Source organism: Vipera berus (genome assembly GCF_964194415.1).
Source record: "Vipera berus genome assembly, chromosome: 1".
Taxonomy (NCBI): Eukaryota; Metazoa; Chordata; class Lepidosauria; order Squamata; family Viperidae; genus Vipera; species Vipera berus.
This window is the reverse complement of record NC_138202.1, coordinates 290,031,431-290,058,443: the sequence shown is the minus strand read 5'-3', so window position 1 is coordinate 290,058,443 and position 27,013 is coordinate 290,031,431. Positions and strand designations below refer to the sequence as shown.

The 27,013-nt window shown below is 39.5% G+C and overlaps 1 protein-coding gene across 12 annotated transcripts in view; it reads left to right on the top strand.

Annotated features, from left to right (window-relative positions):
- Nucleotides 1–27,013, top strand: part of RGS7 (regulator of G protein signaling 7) — a gene marked incomplete at both ends in the record, with an annotated part of 189,726 nt that overhangs the window by 97,062 nt on the left and 65,651 nt on the right. The window lies entirely within an intron of this gene.

The following is a 27,013-nucleotide window of genomic DNA, read 5'->3' as shown; positions in this document are numbered from 1 at the left end:
TCTGCCAACTGTTACTTTTATCTAGGTTTTCTAGGGTTTTTTGAATTCTTAGGCCCAACTACTTGACATCCCTTCCATCTGTGTGTATTGTATTAAATATTTTCTCCAGACCTTTGTTTCCTGCAGGCCTCTACCTAAGCCTCACTGAGTATAAATAAACCTTCAAATTTCCTCTCCTACTAAATTCCACCCTGTTCTTGCTAGAGAGAGTCACCAGCTTTCAAGTAGTTTTTTTTTTAGTTGCAGCAAATCATGGCTAGTAGATGGCAAAGAGGATTTTAGAAGCTGCTCTGGACTGTTATTGGCTCAAATCTAAAGACAGAGAGATGGAGTGTGTCTACAATGGGCTATTTTTTCATTGATGGAGAGATTAAGTTTGAGTCACATTTTCTGTCCTTTTCCTGAATGAGAACCTTTAGCTCAGCTTGTTCCCATGGAAATGGGTGCAGTGCTTGCAACATCATGAACAATAAAAAGTCATTTGATTTTTTTTTCATTTTTATTTACCTTGAGGGAAAGTGAACCATAAAAATATACAATGATGTAGATATTTGTTTAGGTTCTTGAGGGTTTCTGAGGGAGGAGGGAAGGAGGGAGGGAGGAAGGAAGGAAGGAAGGAAGGAAGGCAGGAAGGAAGGAAGGAAGGATCTATTCTGCAACTGCAAACCTTCAAGTTTCTGATCTAGTAAGAATACATAAGAATTGCTACATTTAAGCTAGCTTTCTTGCCATCTCTAAAATCACTATAAACTAATACTTGCTCTGTGCTTTGAAGAATATCAAAATACAAAGAATTTGTGAGTCAGCCGCAGATATAGAAACACATTCAGTGTTTCTAGGTAAATGGTGTATCTTGGTCTCTCTGCCATCTGTTCCCTATCTCATGATATGTACAAGGCTGAGTCACCCTGTTGATTTTGCAGTTCCCAGTAGTTTGAATTTGGTAAGTGTTTTCTACACATTAAACTACAGGCATGTAGCACAGTAGTCTACGTGGAATATATCTAGTCACTAAGAGTTGACACTGATTTGATAATACATAAATAATGATCAAATAAATCAATGTGGCACTGTAAGTTGCTATTTCAGCAACCCAGGTAGGCTTGGTTATCTACAAAAGTAAGTAAATTAGGTAAATAAATAAATAATTGGTAAGTAAATTAGGACAGTAAAGATGCTTTCAGAATACTCTGAAATTTTAAGCACTTGCTATTCAGATAAACTGCTCTTATTCAGAATGATTGTGGAAATGAATAAATGCAAAGAATCTTTCCCAGATGCTTTGGTTATATATTAATTCTTTCAGTTAATATTCCCAGTAATTTAAGGATCATCCAAGTATTTTTTTTAAAAAAACACAAGTTTTTATTTCCACAGGATTGCACCATTTTGCTCTGGTGTTCCTTTGGTACTACTTGTACCTTATTCCTCCTGACATTTGCCCTGATTTATGTCGTATATATTTCCTTTCTGCTTCCCAATTCTTCTACACTATTTGAGCTCGTTTCTTACATTAGTTCCTTCACCTTCTTTCAGAAGTGTTAGATTGCAGGCTTTGAGCTTACAGCAAAAATTTGTCTGCAGGATCCAATCTGGGTTGGTCACCGGGACCGGAGTTTTGTCTTCTGAGCTTTCGAACTCGTGTTGAAGCCCATGCTCAGGGAAGTTCTCTCTAGCCAGGGGCTCCAGCACCAGTCCAAAAGCTTGGAAGACTAAAAACCTCTCCTCCCAGTGACCGACCCAGATGGGATCCTGCAACATTATCCTGGGATATGTATATTCACCTTCATTCATGAAAAAGTTATTTCATGATGTTCCTTCTTACACAAGGTAACTCATACCTTTGGGGCTTGGTTGCTTCTGTCCACCCAGCCTCCGGAGCTGGGGAACCTATTGCTTCATTTATTGCAGAGGTTTCCCATAGGGTCCATCTGAAGCATCCCAAAGAAGACCCAAGAATTCACCCAAACGGTCCTGTGCAGAACAGCATGAGGTCTTGCTGCTCATCAGCCCTTTCCCTAAGATAGCATATAAAATTAGCTTCAGAGGAAACACAGCCCATGCAGCTGAAGAAACCTGTCAAAGCAAGCAAGCAGAAAATCAGCCTTGTTTCCAGATTTAGCCAGGGATTAGACCATATAATTAGAGGTGTATGTGTTAAGTGTTTCAATATTCTAGCTAACATTTCAAGCCACTTTTTCTTGAAACTATTACAAGGTGTTGCCACTTTAGATTGCTCTCATAGCAATGCAGAAGTTACAAGATCTGAATTAATTGCCAGTCCAACTGCTGGAAAGAATGAGTCTGCTACTTCAGGCAAGGACAAGGGCAGCAGCATATTGGAACAGATTATGATCTGTAGCTCATTGATTCGCAGCTGCTCCCAAACATTAGTAAGCAAAGGTAGATTCTTGCAAAAGCATTGGGGAGATAGGCTGATGGGTGACAGACAGGCAGTGAGAAGTCAACAGGTGAGCAAAAGAGATTAGAAAAAAGCAGATGGAAGCTGAGATCATGAGAAGTCACAAGTGATGGAGGCAGGCCAGTGTGCCGAAAAGCTGAAGAGAGTTGGCAGCCCTCATAAGTCTGCTTAGATGTTATGAGACAGTATCTACCTGTGAATGGTAGATACTGTCCCATAACAAGAACTGTATAGAAGTAACGTTTCCCCAAAACTAGCCACTCTAGGATATCTGTTTGGGAATGGGACAACTTGCCACAGCCAACTCACTGTGGCCAACTCACCATGGCCAACTTGCCATGGGACAACTCACCACAGCCAGCTTGCCATGGGACAACTCACTATGGAACAATTTAACAATTCTATTTAATTATTTAAAATAAATAAAAAATATTTTAATTTTTGTCAATCACATTTCATTTTGTCCCTCCTTTTGCATCCTTTCTTTAATGATTCTGTTCCACCATTTCTTTATTATTGGTGTAATGAGTTGTCCTATGATGAGTTGGCCATGGCAAATTGTCATAGACCCATCTGTTCTGTGACTTTAGAGACTTTAGAGATTTAGGGCTTCTAATTCAATTGATTCAGGTTCAAGACCTCTTTCTCTAAAAAAATCCTGCTGGGTATCCTTGGACTAGTTGACAAAACTGTGGGGTTTAATGGCCGTGTGTATAGGGGAGGGAACTCTGAGTTCCTCAATAGAGAAGCATAATGAAAATATTTATCCCCTTTTTATCATTTAGAAAAGAGAGAGTGAATTATGTTTTTTATGACTAATACTTCTGAAACCACTCTGTTGCTCCTCCTCTCCCATTCTGATTTCAGAACAGTGCTTCACTTTGTTATGTTGCTCCATAGTTTGTGTTTTCTGTTCTGTTCCCCCAGTACTTAATATTACCCACTAGTCCTCATTCATTGCCTCTTCATGTGTAAACCAAGAAGGTCTGCGGGTGGGTGGGTGGGAAGCTGGTTATTTAGAACTCAGAATTCAGTCAAAACATCAGTAGAATGACTTGCTAATAGAATAACCTGCATTTAGCTAAGACAGTTTGTCAGTTTGTGACTTACCAAGATGAAGTCATTGTGTGAACTCTTGGTAGGCCACCATAGATTAAAAAGTGTGCTATGCCTGGATTTTCTGGTCACAAACTAGTTTCTCTAGTGTCATGTGAAGGGCACTAATAAGCTTTGGATCACGGTGAAAGCATGGAAAAGTTATCTATTGTTTTATTATTTTTCCAAATGTCTGTTTTGCATTGCTTGTTTATAGTGTTCATTAGGTTCCACCATCAAGTAAGCACTTCAGGGGAAAAAAAACCTTTTAAATGTACAGTAGCTTTACTCTCAAAGGACCACATCTGAAGAATCTATACTGATATTTAAAGTGAAGGACACTGAGATATTGGCATTTTAGCTAGGCAGCTACATATTGAGATGCAACAAACAGTATGGTAACAGTACTGACCAACAAAATGATAAAAAGCAAGACTTTATTACTACAATAAAAGCTATTGAATGACTACATAGCCTAACCATTAGATTTCCTAATGCAGCTTGCTGAATCAAATTGTGCCTGAAATTTCAGACAAGTATTTTAAGATATAAATCTCTTAATGACAGTTAATTGCTAACATGGTCAACCTTGACATCACTGTGTACTCAGGATCTTGGGGAAAAGGAGGAGTTTTCATATAAATCTAACCCATTTTCAGTGTAATGGACAAAGATAGCTATGAACAGAGACCAGTTGACTTCCATGTTCTTCAATGTGCCATAGCAGCAATATTCTTTAAATTAAAACAATGTTGCCATGAGTGGAAGAATAATTCAAGATGCAGAAGAAAACAAAATGTTCTGGCAATAGAATGTATGGCTTTTTTTGTGCTTTGTCCTTGATATAATAAAACAACCTCCATTATGTACTTGCAAAGAAAATGGTTTGAGAAATAATTTAGTATGATAATTTGGTGATCAAGGATAAAGGAAAAATAAGGTGTTGAAAAGCTGAATGCTATTGGTTTCAGTTGGGTTCTACACAAAATACCAAGAACTAATATAAACTTTGAGAAATTATATTGTTGTTGTTGTTGTTAGTTGTGAATTCATGTCCAATCCATCGCGACCCCATGGACAACGTTCCTCCAGGCCTTCCTGTCCTCTACCATCTTCTGGAGTCCATTTAAGCTCACGCCTACTGCTTCAGTGACTCCATCCAGCCACCTCATTCTCTGTCGTCCCATTCTTCTCTTGCCCTCAATCTTTCCCAGCATTAGGCTCTTCTCCAGTGAGTCCTTCCTTCTCATTAGGTGGCCAAAGTATTTGAGTTTCCACTTTAGGATTTGGCCTTCTAAAGAGCAGTCAGAGTTGATCTCCTCTAGAACTGACCGGTTTGATTGCCTTGCAGTCCAAGGGACTTGCAGGAGTCTTCTCCAGCACCAGAGTTCAAAGGCCTCAATTCTTTGGTGCTCAGCCTTTCTTATGGTCCAACTTTCACTGCCATACATTGCAACTGGGAAGACCATAGCCTTGACTATATGCACTTTTGTTGGCAGGGTGATGTCTCTGTTTTTTAGTGTGCTGTCTAGATTTTCCTTGGCTTTCCTCCCGAGGAGCGTCTTTTAATTTCTTGGCTGCAGTCCCCATCTGCGGTGATCTTGGAGCCCAGGAAAATAAAATCTGTCACTACCTCCATTTCTTCCCCATCTATTTGTCAAGAATTGAGAGGGCTGGATGCCATGATCTTGGTTTTCTTAATGTTAAGTTTCAAGCCAACTTTTGCACTCTCCTTCTTCACCTGCATCAAGAGGCTCTTTAGTTCCTCATCACTTTCTGCCATTAGAGTGGTATCATCTGCATACCTTAGGTTGTTGATATTTCTCTTGGCAATCTTAATTCCAACTTTTGATTCATCTAGCCCTGCCTTTCTCATGATGTGCTCTGCATATAAGTTAAATAGGCAGGGTGACAGTATACAGCCTTGCCGGACTCCTTTCCCAATTTTGAACCAATCAGTGGTTCCGTGTCCAGTTCTCACTGTTGCTTCTTGGCCCACATATAGGTTTCTCAAGAGACAAATAAGATGGTCTGGTACGCCCATCTCTTTAAGGACTTGCCACAGTTTGCTGTGATCCACACAATCAAAGGCTTTAGCATAGTCAATGAAGCAGAAGTAGATGTTTTTCTGGAACTCCCTAGCTTTCTCCATGATCCAGCATATGTTGGCAATTTGATCTCTAGTTCCTCTGCCTCTTCGAAATCCTGCCTGTACTTCTGGTAGTTCTCGATCTACATACTGCTGGAGTCTAGCTTGTAGGATTTTAAGCATAACTTTACTAGCATGTGAAATGAGTGCAGTGGTGCAATAGTTTGAACATTCTTTGGCACTGCCTTTCTTTGGAATTGGAATGTAAACTGATCTTTCCCAATCCTGTGGCCACTGTTGAGTTTTCCAAATTTCCTGTCAAATTGAGTGTAGCACTTTTACTGCATCGTCTTTTAAGATTTTGAATAGCTCAGCTGGATTACTGTCACCTCCACTAGATTTGTTGTTGCTCAGCTTTCCTAAGGCCCACTCCTCTTCACATTCTAGGATGTCTGGCTTGAGGTCAGTGCTCACCTCATTGTGGTTATCAAGCTCATTCTTGTATAGTTCTTCTGTGTAATTTTGCCACCTCTTCTTAATCTCTTCTGCCTCTGTTAGGTCCCTGCCATTTTGGTCCTTTATCATGCCCATTTTTGCATGAAACGTTCCGTTCATCTCTCCAATTTTCTTGAAGAGATCTCTGGTCCTCCCTATTCTATTGTTTTCTTCTATTTCTTTGCACTGTTCATTTAAGAAGGCATTCTTATCTCTTTTAGCTATTCTCTGGAATTCTGCATTCAATAGAGTGTATCTTTCTTTTTCTCCCTTGCCTTTCAGTTCCCTCCTTTCCTCAGCTATTTGCAAAGCTTCCTCAGACAGCCATTTTGCTTTCTTGCATTTCTTTTTCTTTGGGATGGTTTTAGTTGCTACCTCTTGTACAATGTTGCGAACCTCTGTCCATAGTTCTTCAGGCACTCTTGTCTATCAGATCTAATTCCTTAAATCTACTGTATATTCATCAGGGATATGATTTAGAAATTATATATATCATTCTATATATTTAATAAGAAAACTAAGGAATGTGTACTGATTGTCTCCTGATAATCATGGATAAAGGAGAAGAAGTTTGCTATTCTCACAAATGTCAGTGCTGCCCCATCCCTTCTCATGTCATCAATTTGTCCTTTAAAGATCTGGTCTTGAATTTAAGATTGTGGGGATGGGGAATGGAAAATCAAATCATATCTCTTAACCGTTGTTGTCAAACAAGTCTTTAGCTGGCAGCCTTGAATATTGTGCGGCAAAACCTAGAAAATATGGAATATGAGCTTGTACAACAAAATCTTCATTGGAAAAGAAAAATGTCACATAGAAATGAAAAAAGCTATCCATAAATTGCCATATGAAATTAAATCTATACCGCTTCCCCTTGCTTCTCTTCAGACCAGAAAAATCCTGTCCTTATTCTTATCTAATTTCTCATTACTTGCAATGAATTTGTAAAACCTGAATGCATGTGAATTGCAAAACAGTTCAAATGCAGGCATAACTTATTTCAGTCTGACACTTTGGGCAAGCTGATAAGTGCAGAGATAACATTTAAAAAATATACATAGTCTTTTATTTATTTTCTTATTGTAGCTGCAAACAGTATTATTTTTTTACTGGTTATAATTTACTGTTATTGTAGGAATTAGTTGCAATGGAATGTAACTAAACCTTTTTTATACTTTGTGTTACATAAAAGAGTTTGGACTTTTATTGGATTACCAATAGATATGTTTCAGACATAGCATTTAGTGCAGTCATTTTTCATACGCTGTCTGGCAATTTATGGTATTTATTTGGAAGGATTTATGCTTCATGTGGCTTGTGGCTCCATCTAGTTTTATTTCTGGAATGAATGATAGACAGATGTAATTCTCTGTTGCTTGGAAGGCAACTCATTTGGAAGAGGTTTAAGTAATCATTCTGGATGAAAGGGAAAGGAGGATCAGTGGGAAGATCTCATTCTGGCAGTCAGGTATATATGATTTGTCCTCTGCTCAGTCCTTTCCTAAGCTCTGACATAGTGGTAGCTATAAATATAGAGGAGCTGCAGTAGATTGTATGCTGAAAAAGAAAAGACTTCACCTACAAACTTAATCCTGGTGACAGACATATCTATCTTTTTTTTGCAACTAAATGGAAGCTGCCTGCCTTTGCTTCCTTCTTTGTTACTTTTTCAACTTCTCATTCTACAGGAAAAATAAATTTTTAAAGGATAAATGAAGAAAAAGAAGAAAAAAGGGATAAATAGGAGAAATTACAAGTGGTTTTTTTTTAAAAAAAAACACCTCACATTCCATTGGCTGTAATTGCTTCACTGTAAGATTCAGGACAATCAAATGATAAAAAATATAGCATTTTAGAATGAGAACAATTCTACAGGAATACACACATGTACAGTATATGTATATATGTATATATATATATATATATATATATATATATATATATATATATATATATATATATATATATATATATATATATATATATATATATATATATATATATATATATTTAAATCTTTGCATAATTTTTTTTGGATTGCTAACAAAGAATTAAAGGGAGACTGATATACTGTAGCTATTTCAAACTTTTTTGTTCTCATCAGTCAGCCACACCCTTCTGAAATTCTAACCTGGGCTGATTACACATTAGGCAGTTGTTTTAACCTCTAGGCCACAGGCTCTTTCTCACTTTGTCAGCTGCATCAGGGAGGGAAGAGGCAGGGGACATATGTCTTGAGTATTTTGAACACCTTGCTGGCCCAAATACAGGCCAAATCTTTTTTTGCCTGTATCAGCCCAAACTCAGGCCATCCACAGGCAGTAGTTGCAACTGCGACAATCATTATTTGCGTAATTTTTTTTGGATTGCTAAAAAAGAATTAAAGGGAGACTGATATAGCTATTTCAAACTTATTTGTTCTCATCAGTCAGCCACACCCTTCTGAGATTCGAACCTGGGCTGATTGCACATTAGGCAGTTGTTCTAGGTCTTTATATTTAAATCTTCTAGGTATGTATGAGACTGAATGATACATTACAACATAAACTTTTGTAGATCAGATTATTAAATCGTGTGATTATGTGCCTAATTATTTTATATATTGCCCTAAATTAGAAACCATTGGCTTAAGTCACAAAGACTACTAAGCTAAAAAACATGGTTTATAATTCAAAATGGTTGGATTCATACAACAAACATGCCAAAACATAGTCAACTACTGGGTAGTGCTTTATTCATAGGTTGTTGGCTACTGCATTGGGTAAACCCACCATTTGTAATACATACACTATGGCTTAATGTAATCTATGAAGTCAATCAGTGTGTATCTACTGAATAGCAAAATTAGATGTTATATTTGTCACAAATCTAGTTTACCCCTCTTTAAATGATTAAAAACATAATGTGAAATCTTCAATCGATCAAAACCAAGATGGACACCAAAGATCAATCTCTGTTACAAATCTAGTTAGATAAGAGATACAGCACTAGTTTGGGATAGCAAGACTCTCTTCCCTCATTTTCTTAAAGTTCTTTGAAGATATATAGAAGACAGCTCTATAAATGTACTTTATTGATTTTGTTATGTGTAATAAAATATTTTAAAAATATTTCTCTGAGCCAGAATGTTGAGGCAACTCCCCCGATTAGCCCTTTTTTTAGAAGAAATGCTCTTTTGAATTGGTATTTGATGGAAACATGGGTAATGAGGAAACAAACAAAGTAGTAAGATTGTTATTTTAATTAAAGCATCATTTCCCAGGAGGGACAAACTCAGCTTCTGCCAGAACATTTCAATCTATGTCTTTTGTAATGAAATATATCTTCTAGATACTGGTCAGCATAGGTCTTTTGGAAGAAGGTATTTGAGATCTCCAGAATCTAATTCTAAGACATTTTTGAGCATGATAATGGGGTAGCTAGCAAACTACTACTTATTTTTAGTAACAGAAAGTCCTGAACACCCTATGAAAAGAAATAGTTATATAAAAGTGAGATAAATCTTGTCTTGGTGAGAAGATTATACCATCATAAACAAATTCAATTTGTGCTTCAGTTGACAAACCCTCAGTTTCTCTCCATTTGCAGAGCAATGCTGGAGCGGATAACACTATCTGCTCCATTTTACTGAGCCAATAAGAACTGAATTGCATCCATTAATTTGGAGGATAGCCCGGGAGTTGTAGAAAGGCGTTCCAGGATTGCAATGAATGCTTCTATTTTATATTTTATATATAACATAGAATAAATCAGACCATGCCAAATTATCAAAGTGTTTATGATTATTAAAAGCCAATAAAGAAACAGAGAATGGTACTGCAGGGATGAATTATATTTAATCCCTGCCTAATTTAATCCATGCTGTAACAACCTGGTGTGCAGTCATATTGGGCAGAAGATATGTAGTCATCTCCATAGAAGTTAATTTTGTGGAAAAGGATAGAGTCACTGTCATGTCTCCTATAACCATGCAATTTGGAAATGTAAGTGTGGAGCTTCTCCAGATTTGGGTATACACACTTACTAAGTTACCACAAACTATTTTCCAGAGCAAGTGAAGGCAAGGTAAGAAACAATGGATGGAAACTAATTGAGTAGAGATCCATCCTAGAACTAAGGAGAAATTTCCTGATAGTGAGAACAATCAACCAGTGGAACAACTTGCCTTCAGAAGTTGTGGGTGCTCCATCATTGGAGGCTTTTAAGAAGGGACGGGACAATGACTTGTCAGAAATGGTCTCCTGCATAAGCTGGAGATGGACTAGAAGACCTTCAAGCTCCCTTCCAACTCTGTTATTCTGTGAGTATCTCATTCCTGTATAATATATAGAAGAAAGCTTTAAAATAAGGTATTGAGATATACTTCAGTACCTTGTAATGACCAACAGGATAACTTTATTATTGGAGACTTACATACTTACAGCAATTTATTATGGGAGACTTTCATACTTACAGCAATTATTATTATTATTATTATTTTGGAATAATATGGGTGATTTCTTGATCAGTGATTGGGCTAATATTAAAAACTGCTTAATGCAATTTGGAAAGAAATGTCAGTGCAGTTGTAATTAGTAATGCAAAAAGGAAGATTTTGGACTATAAGCAATATATAGGTATCAAGATTTTAAATATCTTCATATGCATGGGTAGAAAGATTCTCCCTTTTTTCCTTAACAGAAAAGATACAAATTTATATATTTATGGTGTAAAAACTAAAACAATAGAAAACCACTTCTAAGCTGTTTCCAAAGAATTGCAGAATGATGCACATGGAATCACCTAGAGTTAAACTTGTCTCAAAGAAATATTTTCTTTTTCATTATGGATTTGGTGTGTGTGTGTGTGTGCGTGTGTGTGTGTGTGTGTGTGAGAGAGAGAGAGAGTAAATAATAGATATGGTCAAATTATCCTTAAATGAAAAGAACAATTCCATGTAAAGGTTAAGAAATGCCAAATGACCATTTACATTAGTAAACATTGCCTATTTAAAATAACTATCTCAGTTGTGATTAGAATCACACTTTTTCATTCAATCTAATTCAGCAGTTAAAGCAACTTACATTTATCTTTAGCTGTTTCAGTTTTAAAACAGTGTTTTTTTCTTTCTCCTGATGTAATTTCTCTGGCTGATAGGAACTAGGATACATGATCAGTTATGCTGTTGCTGATACAGTCTTGGATAAAACATTTCTAGCTCCTACTGGTCACTTTAGAATAGATTATTATGGACTTGATCTTCTTCAGCAGTTGCTAGGTTAGGGTCAGAGTTTGGCCATTTTAGTTTGGCTGAAGGACAGATGGATGCTTGGTTTCCACAGAGGCATCTTCTCACATAACACCTGACCAGTGCTTTCCAAAATGCTTGCCAGGTTCAATGTGAGTATCTTATAAACAAGTGCTCTTTTGAAAGAGTGTGTCAAGAGAGAATTAGCCTTGTGCAGCAATCGGGAATGACAACTGGATTCTGCCAGCTGAATGTCACTCATACTGTCACATGCAGTGCATTACGACAAAATGTGCATCACACTGAGTACATTACAGAAAAAAACAACCTTCTACCAACAAGGGCTTTATGTTTTTATTACTTTGAGAGAGTGATGTTTTACCTAGTACATTCTGGAACCATGGCTATCCACAGGCTACTTTGGGATGCTCTTAGCTAGAAGGACGAACTAGATTTGCTGCCAACATTACCATTTTTCCCCCAGCATATGTTAAGAATGCAGCCCAATCCTCCAATTTCATCCTACTTTGCCCCTGTCAGCAGGCCTATTTGGGGTTTATTGTTGTGCTCAGAAGTAGCCCAGTTATGGACACTGAGCACCTTTGCATTTGCAACTCTTGAGCAACTGCACAGGTAGACAGACACTTAGTTTCAAGCACTCCCACCTGATCTTGCTTGCATCTCATTGAATGCTAAGAAAAGTTATTGTTAGTTGCTTTTGTACCAATTGATAGTGCTTAAGTTGGGGGAATCCAGCAATTGCTTTCCCCAATTTGTCCTTTATTTAAAAAGTATGGACAATTCCTATCACTAGCTTCATTACTGTGGCCAAATAGGGATCAACAATCCAGGTAGCAAATTTAATTACAATGCACTTTTCTGCTGGTTCAAGGACTAGTAGATAGCTATGCCCTCTATTTAGTGGGAAATGATATATCTAAAACCATTTAGAGTCAAGATTGCTTCATTTCTTTCCTGACCTTTTCCTGAAAAGTAGAGGGGTATGAAAAGGACAGACAGATTTTTTTGCTGGCTTTTCTCAATTAATGAAAATCAAATAGCTGTGTAAAAAATTGTTTAAAATAGGAAAGTAGTGACAGAACAAAAGGTTTGAGTCAGCTAGGCTGTTTTCGGCTTGCTACTAATAAAAATTAACAGGGTAAAAACATCAATGGTTTTGATGAGGTAGAACAAAAATAAGCAAAAAATATATTAGCAACATAGGGGAAATGAATATTAGTGATTAGAACAGAAGCAAAGAAATCTTCCAGTGGATATTTATTAAGCAATATTTACTCAAAAACACCTAGTGTTTTGATTCACATAGTATGCTAAAGCAGAAAGTGCTTTGCTTACTTGTGGTTTAATGTGTCGTGTGATGCATATCATGATGGTTTATAAAGTAAGGACTGTGGCTCAGCATAGCCTAACATAACTCAAACAAAAATAAAGCCTGGCTACTGTGATAAGTGAATACTGTTACCGAATTGATTTATGCATCACGTTCAGCTATTGTTTACTTACTCATAACTGAATAAACAAAACCAAGCCCAAAATATTGTGCCTCACAGCAATATGTGAACCTTCCATAGTGTCCAGTGGTACCGGTTTCAATTCTGAATGTATAAGATTTTCTGTCTTACTAACAGAATAGAATTAAAAATAATTGAATAGATAGATCTTAATTATATTTTCAGAGAGTATCTAGTTAGTTTCCATTATGTATTTATTCTATTAACCTTTTAATTTCCACTGGTAACGTAATTGGCATAATATGTACTTACATGCAATTTTTAGAACTGTGGTTGAATATCTGTTTATGTATGATGGGATAGTTGTATGTGCCTTAACCCCACATTTCAAAACCTGTTCTTTCCTTACTACAAAAAGCTTATCTAAGAGAAGCTTAGATAAGCTTTTTGTAGTAAGGAAAGAACAGGTTTTGCTAATAAGGCTCCCCTCGTCCGGGATTTAGTCGAGGGTGAGCAAGCGGACCTGGCTTGCATTACGGAAACCTGGTTGGGCCCAGAGGGTGGTATCCCCCTGGTGGATCTCTGCCCACCAGGCTTCCGGGTGCTACACCGGCCTCGGACTCAGGGTAGGGGTGGGGGAGTGGCTGTAGTTATGAGGGAGACCTTATGTCCGCAGGAGGCCACCGTTCCTCAGATAGTCGGGTGTGAATCTCTCTTATTGAGGTTTGGTCCTAGGGCGCAGTTGGGCTTGCTGCTCGCGTACCTTTCGCCTAGTCGCGTAGCAGCAGCCCTGCCTGAGCTTCTCGATATCCTCTCAGGGCTGGTGATTGAGTTTCCTAAACTAATGGTTTTGGGAGACTTCAATCTACCATCCCTGGGAGGAGTATCTGAGTTAGCTCGGGAGTTCATGGCTTCCATGACGGCCATGGACCTGACGCAGGTAATTCATGGACCAACCCATGAGGGAGGCCACACCCTTGACTTGGTTTTCTTATCTGGTCGGTGGTTAGATGATCTTGGTGGGGGCTCCCCAATTGTTATGCCCCTGTCATGGACCGATCATCATCTCCTGCGGCTGGTCTTCCGTTTTGCCACTCCCCACCGTGGGGTTGTTGAGCCAACTAGATGGTTCCGCCCCAGGCGCTTAATGGACCCTGAGAGGTTTCAGGCAGCGCTGGGGGCCCCACCTGCCTCCCCAGCTCACAGCTCGGCGGATGCCTTAGTGGAGGCCTGGGAAAGGACGGCCACGGAGGCACTTGACCGAGTTGTACCCTTGCGGCCCCTGACCCGGCGCAGATCCCAATGGGCTCCATGGTTTTCCGCGGAGCTCCGGGAGATGAAGCGTCGGAGACGGGGCCTAGAGAGCGTCTGGAGGTCCACCCGATCTGAATCCGACCGATTGCGACTAAGAACCCATATTAGGTCTTATCTCGCTGCGATGAGGGTAGCGAGATCTAACTATTTCGCTGCCCTCATCGTGTCCGCAGATAATCGCCCGGCCGCCCTGTTTAGGGTGACCCGCTCCCTCCTCAACCAGGAGGTCAGTGAAGATCCCTTGCAGGGGCGTGCCGAGGAATTTAGTCAACATCTGTCGGACAAAATCGCTCGGATTCGGACCGGTTTGGACTCCGACTGGGCAGTATCGGACGATCAGGACACGAGTGATCTTGTCGATGTCATCTGGGAGGAGTTCGATCCTGTGACTCCGGAGGAAGTGGACAGGATCATGGGGAGGCTGAGCTCCACCACATGTTTATTGGACCCGTGCCCTTCCTGGCTGGTTTATGCAGCCCGGGAGGGGACACGAGGCTGGTTCCAGGCGGTTATAGCTGCTTCTTTGAGTGAGGGCAGTTTTCCCGCCGCCTTGAAGGAGGCGGTGGTGAGACCTCTCCTCAAGAAGCCTACCTTGGATCCGGCTGTTTTGAATAACTTTCGTCCGGTCTCCAACCTTCGCTTCCTTGCGAAGGTTGTTGAGAGTGTGGTGGCGCATCAGCTCCCTCTGGTCCTGGATGAAGCGGATTATCTAGACCCGTACCAATCGGGCTTCAGGCCTGGGTACAGCACGGAGACGGCATTGGTCGCGCTGGTGAATGATCTCTGGAGGGCTCGGGACAGAGGATACTGCTCTGTTCTAGTCCTATTAGACCTCTCAGCGGCTTTCGATACCATCGACCATGGTATCTTGCTGCGGCGTCTCAGGGGATTGGGAGTGGGAGGCACGGTTCTTCAGTGGTTCTCCTCCTATCTCCTGGGACGTTCGCAGTCGGTGTTGACGGGGGGGCAGAGGTTGACCGCGAGGCCTCTCGCTTGTGGAGTCCCTCAGGGGTCGGTCCTCTCGCCCCTTCTGTTCAACATCTACATGAAACCGCTGGGTGAGATCATTCGTGGTTTTGGAGTTGGGTATCATCAGTATGCTGATGATACCCAACTTTTCATTTCGACCCCAAACCACCCCAGTGATGCCCTCGACGTGATGTCCCGGTGCCTGGAGGCGGTCCGGGTCTGGATGGGGAGGAACAGGCTTCGTCTCAACCCCGACAAGACGGAGTGGCTGTGCGTACCGGCATCCCGGGATATTCAGGATATCCCACCCCTCATTATGGGGGGTGAGTCATTACCTCCTGTAGATAGGGCTCGCAACTTGGGAGTCCTCCTAGATTCACAGCTCTCTTTAGAAGACCATATTGTAGCTGTAACTAGGGGGGCGTTCGCCCAGGTTCGCCTGGTGCGCCAGTTGCGGCCCTATCTAGACCGGGATGCCTTGCGCACGGTCACTCATGCGCTCGTGACCTCTCGTCTTGATTACTGCAACGCTCTCTACATGGGGCTACCCTTGAAGACCACTCGGAGGCTCCAGCTGGCACAGAATGCAGCCGCGAGAGTTGTGTCGGGGGTCTCCCGATACTCCCGTGTTACACCTTTGCTCCGCGAGCTGCATTGGTTGCCAGTTGTCTTCCGGGTGAGGTTCAAGGTGTTGGTAATGACCTACAAAGCCCTCCATGGCATGGGTCCAGAATACCTTGGGGAGCACCTGCAGCCGGCGTCAACTTCCCTCCGCCCAGTACGCTCCCACAGAGAGGGCCTCCTCAGGGTGCCGCTGGTCAAAGAATGCCGACTGGTGGCCCCCAGGGGGAGAGCGTTCTCTGTGGGTGCACCGGATTTATGGAACCATCTTCCGGTAGAGCTCCGGATGGCGCCCGACCTCCGCTCCTTCCGGCGCGACCTTAAAACCCATCTCTTTAAGGAAGCGGGCCTGGCCTGAGGGGATGGGGTGGGTTTGTTATTATGACTTTAATTTTAAATTTGTACTATGGGCATTGTTTAATCATGTTTTAATAATTTTAACTTTTGTATCTGTCTTTTACGTATTGCCCTGTTAACCGCCCTGAGTCTCTTGAGAGAAGGGCGGTATATAAATTAAATAAATAAATAAATAAATAAATAAATAAAGAAGCTATCAGATATAATCTGTGTGGATATTTCCCTCGGTTCTTATGTTCCTTTTTGGTTTTTTTTTGGCTTCACCTTGGTTAAAAGGGAATTATTTTGTGCTTTTGAGCAACCTTGGGGCTTTGTTGCTTAATTTGAGTAACTGCCCAGTGCTCAAGGGATCCATCTTCATTTATTCTAAACAGATTTCTGGCATGTCCAGTGTCTGATTTAATCACATTTTAGTCTGAAATGTTGCATAGTCTCAACCTTTTATTTAATTATGATGTTGTGTGATCCTAGGAAATTGAGTTACTTGAGTAAACAATGACTGTAAGTTTTACCTCAGACTGGCAGACCAAGCCTAGTTGAAGGTTTTACTTTGGGCACATGAAGCTTTGAACAATGGGCAATCTTTGAGGTTGCTTCAATTGTTATCATCAAGGGCAGACACTGAGATTATCAAAGCAGATCCTATTGTGTGTACAATAGCTCTTACAGAGTGTCAAGTTGCATGCACTTGTTGGTGGGCTTTCCCAGGACTATTTTCTCTTTGGAAGACTCCTCCACCCCATATTAGTGCAGTATCTACTATCATACCTTTAGGTGCTGATTGAAGCTATTCCCCTGAAGAATGTTATTGAGGAAGGCTTTTAAAAATTCCACACTCTTTTTCAATTTGAAGACATCTCTTTATATCAACTCTTTTAATCTTTTGCACTTGTCTTGTTGCACTTTAATAATTTTTCCATTACAGGGAAACTATACAAAAGATATCTGGAATAAAATCAATGAGGAAGCAGTAATGTGAAGAGAGCCCTCTCTGGCTGACTTCAAGGGTTTGCCATGCAGTGAGAAGGGAGGAAGGGTTAAAAAAAATCAAGATGGTGGCTGTGACTGTACAATCATTTTTTGTTTGTGTCATTCATGGTTGAGGCAATCACCTTGGGTTTTTTGGCTGCCACTTTTTGGTGGATGCCTTTGGTTTGGATTTGAATCCATTAGTACAAACTTCTGTGCTTGGCAATCCTGCAGAGATGGGCTATCTAAAACAGTAGAAGAATAAGACAATGTACATGCCCTCATATCTCTTCCAAACCGTGCAGTAGTTCTCAGTGCTTTTGCCTTTCCCTGAACTTGGAATTATTTCCAAGTGCTTGGCAAAACATGAACAGCACTTCAGAGACTTTTTCTAATCCACAGGGTATCATTAATTTCAGTGAGTTGTAGATAACCACAGAGGCGTTTAAGTATGAATACAAAGAATGGGATAGATATGAAGTTGCTTTTCACTCTTACATCAAAGTAAACAAACACAAAGCCAGGACCTGGAGCTCAGAAGATCAAGAAGCAGCCCCAAATCCCAGTTTTGTGTAGTTTTATTCAAAATAACAAGCTGGGGAAAAAAGTTGTTGCGCTCTTGAAATGACTCAACAGAAAACTGGGGATGGGCCAAACCTCCACCCCCCCAAACACAAGAAATCTTACTTAAGTATTAGTATCAAAGTGATGGCTTCATCTGACTGCTAAAATTGGAGGAATAGATTTCTGCCTTGTATGGTGGGTGTGGGGGGGATCATCTTGATTTACACATTGCATGAAACCACAGTTTGCTTATGGAGCAGCTGTTGAGTAAACAAAACTTGTCTGGGTTCACACATTATGCTAAGTCATAAACCATGAGTTACAAACCGTAGCGGCTAGTTTCACATGTAGGAAGAAAAGTCTTCATCATGGTTCCATCCAAGCCGGGGATAAACAACATGGAGACTGCTTTGGGAAGAGGGTTACAGTTTATTGCAGAGGAAAGCCAGACAGGAAGATGGATCCAGGAAAAAAGGACTGACCACATGTGGGTAGTGGGTTTTTATACCCCCTGAACTGTATTGTTTGGAGTTATTTCTGGTTCCTGTTTGAGGCTATTTCCTGTCTCACGTATTCTGTCCTTAGTCCAGGTGTGCCCTTCTAGGAATCTTGCTAGTTGTGGGTATGTCCCAGCCCCTGCTTCCCTGGGGCTGGTGTATGTCTTTGTCTTTCCTAAGTGTCTAGCTCCAACCTTCTTGATGGCTCACATTTGCATGTCTATAGAACTGGTTTTCTGCTTGGGGGGAAGGAGACTTGAGACTATTAAGAAAACTGGGCATGCTTTCCTGGTTCTTCAATTTCTTTTTAGGAAATTTATTTTTCTGCACTTTTAATATTTCCTTCTCTGGGGAGCTGACTTCCCTCACAAACATTAAGGGAAAACCAAATACGATGTTGCATAGTATGCAAATATACTCTGCATGCACATAGCCAGTGGTGGGATTCAGCCAGTTCACATCAGTTCAGCAGAACCGGTAGCTAATGTTTTGTTTCCCAGTCCCAGAACGGACTTCTGGAAGTGGCATCCACACAGAGAACTGGTTGTTCACATATTTGAATCCCACCACTGCACATAGCATGCACTGAAGCTGACATCCGGTGCTAGTTCCAACAACGCATGTTCCAACAACACACAGCAGTATCTCAAAAATATTTCACTTTATTTCATACACCTAGAACTCAATAGTTCTTGTCCTGGCCTTCTTTTCTACTCAATATAATCAAGCACAATGTTTTCTTTATCAGCAAACTATCAAAATGTAATTCAGAAAAACAGACAAAACTGAAGTGCTGAGATGGGATGGATAGAGAAAAAGATGGGAGACATAGAAGTCTAATAAAATAACAACAACAATGACAACAACAACAACAATAATAATGATAATTGTGAGCAGAGATAACCTATATTAACACTTACCCTTGAAAGGCATTTATCTGAAAATATCAGAAGCTTTGGAGAGCCTTATTTAAATACTAATTTAAATAGTTAAATATTTATGTAAATACTAAATTAAAAAAATATATGACTCATATAGTAATATAGTCAACTGCAGTAATTTTTGTCCTTACACATTTCCAGATTGGATATGGTATAGTAGGTGGGCTATTTCTTCATTAATATGTTACAACATCTTAGAAAGTCACTCAGTCATTATTGTGGCTATATAAGTTTTATCTCTATTAATGATACATTAATGATATGTGGCTGGATCATTAGGGTTACCAAATCTTGTATGCAATCACTCAATTGGCTACTAAATGGCAACAAAAAGCCTTGTATATCAATGGTGATCTGGATTTCAGCAATTTAGAATTGGTAGCGATGCTATAAGATGCTATAAATTACTTGTATAGAAATGGCCATGGTGTAGCATTTCTGCACTAGGAATTTATGGCGCCATTCAGCTATCATTAAAGCAACATAAATCTTAATTCCTGATATGTTGCCCCAGTGATGGCTGAGTGACATTATATATTGCTAGTGCTGAAATGCTCTCACAGTGTTAAATATCAAACCACAAAATCTCTGGTTCAGAATAATAAAGAGGTCAGTACATTTTTTTTATTGAAAAGTTTTAACATACAATTTTTCCCTTAAAAAATCCCCCCTCCCCCCCCTTCTCCCTCCCCCCCTTCCTCTCCCCCCTCCCCCCCTCCCCCCCCCGACTTCCCAGAGCTAAATACAAGGTATATATAAAAAAAACAATCATAAACAACCATATACTAACAACCATAAACTCTAAAATCTATCACTCTCTAGCTTATATAGGATAAAACAAACCTTAGTAATATTAAATATATATAAATATATATATAAAAAACTAATATAGAAAAAAAAACAAAAAAAGGAAGACTTATTCAAATATAAAACTTCTTAACCCTATACTTGTTCTGAATAAACCCAAGCCATTTTCTCCCTTCCAAAATATAACGTTCCTGCGAGTAATCTTTCAAATAGGCCGAAATCTTCACCATTTCGACCAGGTCAGAAACCTTTAAAATCCACTCTTCTATAGTCGGCAGTTCCTCTTTCCAGTACTATCCCCGTAATTAAATTCAACATCAACTTAGTATATTCCATCAGACTTTTATCCAAAAAGCCTTAACCTTTTTACAAGTCTACCATATATGAAAATATGAAAATATATTAAATCTTTATCACCACACCTCCAACATTTAGGCTAATAATTCAGATACATGCTTAGCTTTTTAAAATCTAAATACCATCTATAAAACATTTTATAAAAATTCTCTCTTAGTTTTCAAACTTGTATAAATTTTACATTCCTCACCCAAATCTTTTCCCACCTCCCACTACTTGACTGTAAGTACGTTGTGAAAGTTCCATAGACTTCTGCTGATCTTGTTCTTTTATCTTTTTTGATCGTTTTAAAGCAGCACGCGTCACCCTCTGTTCTCTGGGATCATCCAAAAGTGTTATAACTTGATCTCCTCCAGCACCATTCTCCTCTGTCTGTCCATCTTCAGCCTCTTGATATTCTCCTTCTCCAGATCCCTTTGCAGCTTCCAGAAGTGTTAATGGGGTTGCTTTTAAAACATTATTGTAAAAATCACGCGCTTGCATCACAGTAACCAGACGGTACCTTTTACCTTCATGCATCACCATCAACCCAGCTGGAATCTCCCATCTGAACCTTATATCTCGTTGCTTGAGCTCTTGCACAAGAAATGTAAAATCCTTCCTTCTCCTTAAAATCTTTGGAGGAATTTCTTTTAGAACCAGAACTTCTTGATCAGCAATCACGACCTTAGTATCATAGGCAGCTTGTATAACTTCATCTCTAATTTCCCTTTTTGTAAAATAAACCACCACATCTCTAGGCAACTTTCTCTGCCTAGCAATCCATGAGTTCACACGATACACTTTATCCATGCCTCCTTTTATTTCAGATGCTGGCTGATTCAATACCACTTCGAGAGCCTCAGAAACCAGCTGCTTTAGATCTTCCTTAATATTCTCCTTTAAACCTCTGATTCTAATGGCAAACTGCATCTGGAAATATTGAGCAAGACTCAATTCTTTATCCATTTTGTCTCTTAAATCTTCATTCTCCAATACTTTTGCTTCTAATATGGCATTCTTTTGAGTCAAATCTTTGACTTTTTCATCCAAATCTTCCACACATTCAGCCACTTTATACACTGAAGACAAAATGTCTACCTTCATCACCCTGTACTTCTGTTCCATCCTCTCCTCCATTCTCTCCTCCAACTTCTTCAATTTCTCCTCCATCTGTGCAAATTTATCACCCATTGATTCCAAAATTGATTCCAAGATTACCTGGGTATGTTTTTCAAGAGCATCTTGTAAGTCCTTCGATGTCACTACATCAGGAGGATGCAATGCCTGCAATGATGATTGTTGCACCGGGGAAGTTCCAGCACTCCGAAGAGTTTTAGGGGGAGGTTTAGCCGCCATCTTTTACTTTCAATTGTGACGCACTTTCACTTAGAGTTTAAAAAGTCCATCAAGCTCGAGAGTAGAATAAAATAATCCTCTTCACCTTTTCCTCTTGTACTGCTCTGCCTGCTCTTTTTATTCCATAGTCCTTCCTTCAGGCAGGGGTGGTCGCAGACGCCTGGCTCTGCTCCATAAAGTCAGGAGCAGAGGCGCTGGCCAGCTGGGAGCGACCCAGGCTACGGGGGAGTTCAATCCTTCGGCCGCCCAAGCTGCAAGCTCAGGCGGCCCCGGAGAACTCGACCCCTACCTGGGGCCTCACCCCCTCCTCTTCTCCCGAGGAGGGGGCTTCAAATTCACCCGAACAGCTGATCGGCGCTGTTTCGGGCGAAAAAACACTCAGCTGAGCCGCGGGCAGCCCGGGAAGGCTGTCTCCGTCGCCGCGGAGCCACCGGAAGTCAAGAGGTCAGTACATTTTAAAATGAGGGTGGGAGATGGAAAATTTTCCAGTTTTGCAAAACAACAGACGAAAAATGTGCAAAAGGTTGTGTTGATTTGTAGGCATTATTTTAAGAAGGGAAGTAAGTCTCCATCGGGGACTAGAAAATTAGAATCAAGTTAAAGCCACCTGAAAATGAATTAGTCAAAACTGCAGCTCTCCTTCAGTCTAGTTCAGGGGTAGGCAATCTTGGCTCTTTTATGACTCGTGGACTTCAACTCCCAGAAGTCCAGGAGTCATAAAAGAGCCAAGGTTGCCTACCCCTGGTCTAGTTAATACTGGAAGCTAGAATGTGATTTGGCTTCACCTGTTGTGCATGAAACAAAGTACGGCCTTGAAATTTTTCTTTCCCCATGCATCTGTTCCTCTAACCAGGCTCATTATTTTTCTTCATTAATTACTGTAGTTCTTGGTTGAAACGTTTATTATTTCAACAATGTTCTTGTTTTTATGTTTGATTAAGCTTGCCCTTTCACCGGATGTAAGCCGTTTTGCTTTTTTTATTTTTATTTTTTTAAAAGAAAAACATTGCAGAATAGGAATACTGGAAGTAGAATAAGCGAGTAAATCCTGCCATGTGGCTTGTTAGAGCTTAACGTGATTTGTAAATCTAGCCAGTTTTGCCTGATGTACAAAATGTGTAAGCCAACTACAATTTATCATGCTGTGTTAACCTAGCCTAAGGAGGAAACTGAACGGCTTTAAGGATTTATCTTCCTTCAATCAAAAATTGTTCATGATAGCACTTCTGTCCCTGAAATCAAATGCAGGACAACCTTAGGCTACACTGCAATGGTTAACCTGAATATGATTGGGAAAAGCAGAGATATTGATATTGATAGAAAACATAGGCAATTTAGAATAGTCTTCCCTAAAATGAGGCATGGGGGTGAGAGTTGGACACCGAGAAAGTCTGATTGAAGAGGAATTGATGCCTTTGAACTGTGGTGCTGGTGTAAATTATTGCATGTACGATGGACAGCCAGAGCAACCAACAGAGAGATGCTGACTCATTAAAAAAAATCAGACACATCACTAGAAGCCAAAACCAAAGACTATGTCCGATTTATTTTAGCCATGTCATGCATGCAAATTTATTGGAGAAGTCCATGATGCTAGGAATGGTTAGTGGAACAAGAAGAAGGGGCAAGGAGAAAGCATGCTGGCTTGCTAACTTCAAAAGTGATACAAAGATGCTTGACAGGGTAACATGGAGAGCACTTGCCTATAAATTTGCCAAGAGTCGGACACAAATGAATGGTTTAAAACAACAGTTAACCTAGCCATTCTGTAAACTTGTACTCCTTAACAGACACATACATGTTGCTCTATACTGATCATATTTTCAATGCAGTTAAGATCCACTGAACTCAGTGGCATGCAGTGTTGGAAACCTTGTCAATATTGTCTCATTGGGTGGTGGTGGTAGGGACAAGTATATCACTGGTTGCAGAAAATGAAAAGAACTGACCCAAAGATCCAATTTCAGTGATTTTACATAAATAATCTTTAATACATTTCAGGCCCAATAGATTCTTCATGAAAAAGTGCCTCACCATTCAATGCACTACAGCACAACCAATGGAAGCTGTGAAAAAGTTAACACTGCCATACATCATTTACCTCTCAGAAACAATTGACAGACTGTTACAACCACATGGCATCACTGTAGCACACAAACTAACTGAAGCCCTCCAAAACATTTTAAGTAAACCAAGAGACTCAGCAGCCCAAGAAGAAGAAAAACCCCCGAATCATCTACAGCATACATTGTAAGCACTGTAACAGCCACGATATCAAGTGGCAGAACACTAGCAGAGTTCATTCAATAAACATCAATTAACAACGAGAAAGCTATGAAAATGTCTTAATTTCACAACACATCGACAGAGTCAACCATAATTTCACCTGGGAAACTAGACTAAATTAAATCTAAAAACTCTAGAGAATTCCTGGAAGCTTGACATTCTAACAAATAACCCATCAGCAGGGACATAGAGATAAACATCATTTACACACCATTCAAAAATGTATATACAAGAAAATTGACTAATTGACCAGATTCATTCTATATTTAAAAATTTCAATCTTTGTTATACTTATCACCTTTTCTTAAATTTAAGAGTCAAGAAAATAGCAAAAATTATAAAACTATTCTTCCATTCCAATAAAAAATTGCTTCCATTTCCAAAGATGCTGCAACCTTTTATGCAAATCCAGGTAGTATATGTAATCATTGATGGTTCTGCCACAGCTGTAAAGCATCCAGAATCTGTGTACTATTGAGTTTAATGACTCTGTATTGTCACTACATGTGTCATGCTGAAACCGCGCCCACCCCATTGCCGGCAGTAGAAAAAAAAGGTGTGGTATGTCGCGACACGTCACATGACGTTGCGAGTTTGACATCCCTGCTGTAGTGACACCAAATGGCCCTTTGGATGCTCTGGGGTTTATCTGGGATGCAATGCAAGTGCCAAAAGAGAAATATAAATGAAGATACATAAAAACATAAAAAGATACATAAAAACATAAGTGTAAGAAATAATTGAAAGATGTTTAGTAATATGAAAACCATAACTCAATAATAGAACACAGACTTTTAATATGTAAGTTTCTGAAATCTTCTCAGAATCTCTGGTCATCAGAGCAGGGTAGATGAATAAATTTTTGGCCTGAGATTCAGCCTTTAATGACTAATAATCCTAATTATTAGTTACTCTGTGATATATTTGAATATTTGATTATTAATAAAGTATCTTCCTTTATGATAGATGGATGGTGTCATTTGGAATTTGCTCTGGCATAAGATGAGCTATCAGTGAAAATGGCACTCATTAAGTTATCCTTGAATGATTATAACTCCCTGTTTTAGGAACATTAACAGTCACAAGCAGTTGTTAGTGTGTTATGGAAGGGGTTATTGTTGTGCAAATTATAGAGTGTTACTGATGCTTTTTAGAGAAAGATTAGTTTAGTTTATGTGTGGGATACAACTTGAGAAAACAGAAGAAAATGTGAAAACATGGCACTGTTTTAACACTGTTAATGAAGGCTAATAGAATAGCCTCTGCAATGTAGTTTGTTATTGTGGCTCCCAGGCTACCCACACCTCTCCTTTGCTAAGTTCTTTGCAACTTAGCTGTGAAAATTTGCACTCGGTTAGCACAGAAGAGTTGGGCCGCCTCTGAGGAAAAAAGAAATTATAGCACATATTCTAAAAATAAACATGCAAACTCTGGACTAATTGATGTGTCTTAACACTTTAGATTTAGCCAAAAACAAAAAGTTATTTAAAAATACTGTTCTTTTTTAAAAAAATCTTTCTTTAAAGCTGCAGAAACATTGTACCTGTTCATAAAAAAACATTTTTCTTCTTCAGTGTTCTCAGCATTTCCAGTAATCAAGTTGATGCCTTTTCAAAATAAGTACTGAAGGAGAGTTTTAGACAAGAGCAAGATAGGTTTAGCTCAAGTATCCTTTCTAATCAGTGGGAAGATGGAAAACAACCAACCATTCAATTTGTGATATATCCTCAAGTATGTAGGGACAAATGTTAGGGTGTGTCGACACACTATTTTAAATGAATGGAGACAAGAAATACATTTAGTTCTCTGCTTCCTCATTGTTGTGAAAAATAATACACTAAGTTGATTCCCTGGCTATTACAGAAATTATAGTTGTAAAAATAAATCATAACTTTCAAGTATGTGCCTTGAAGGAAAGATTATCTTATCTTCAGTGAAATGGTAGGCCCTTTTGCAACAATGTAGTATTAATACATAATATTCTTGCCTTATATTCTTGCCTTATTTATAGTGTTGTTACATAATCAGGGTCTGAATTAGAGTATAACTGAAAGAAGACTTGGAAATTTGGGGAGAGTTTTTTAACCAGGTTTTTGTTACATATTTTGATAATGAGCTTTTTGTTAATCCCAGGCTACATGGTTTGCTAATACATAGACAAAAATCTCAGATATATGAGAAAACAGGCTAGAATATTTCATGACGTCTGTGAAATTTGAGTTTTCCAGTGAAAAAGATGTAAAGGAATGAGGCCATGGCAAATGTCTCAGAAGAGACCATTTCTGATTTCTTGGCCTGTGAAGGTGAGGGGGAAGAGATGTACTTTCAGACTACCACAATTCTGTTATTGTAACCTAATATAACGTTATGTTAATATTACAACCTCTTCATCACTAGGAGTTGAGCACAATTCAAAGGTGTCTTTATTTGCTATAGTGAATTAAAGACAACTTTTTTCACATTTGTACAACACAGCCTACATTATAGGAGAGAAGAATTGAAGTCCAGTAAAATAAGGTAAAATGTGATCCGGATTAAATACCCTGAAACAGTTTAGGAATTGGATAAATGAAAGACTGTCTTTTTCCACAGATTGCTGCTAAGGATTAATCATCATGATCAGAGACATAGTCATGTGATTCACTAGAAAAGTTAGATTATTGGATAACATTTTTTTTCAGCATTAGTTTAGTAATTATTTATCCTTCCTGGGCAAAGTGAGGTTGGCTTCTCTTATTTATTTGTTTCAACTGTTCCATGCGCAAGAGGTTCAATAATATGTAAAGTTTGTTCTTCAGTTTTTAACTGTGCTTCCACAGTTAAAGGGATTTTCCCTTCTGCTCTCTGAGGCAGCCCCCACCTCCAAAATCAACACTGATGTGTCCCCAGCAGTCTGGAGAAATTCAGAAGACTGGCTAGGCCTTTCCCTATCTCATAGTGATAAACCATTCAATCTATGGGAGACTACGTTTTTCAGGGCAGCGGGTGGCAAATTCAATAAGGGATTATTGTTTAAAAAATACTAACACTCATAGTCTTTATTAAACTGCTATTAGAATTCAGGGACGCGGTGGCTCAGTGGGTTAGGATGCTGAGCTTGTCGATCAGAAGGTCGGCAGTTTGGCGGGTCGAATCCCGAGTGCCACGTAACAGAGTGAGCGCCTGTTACTCGTCCCAGCTTCTGCCAACCTAG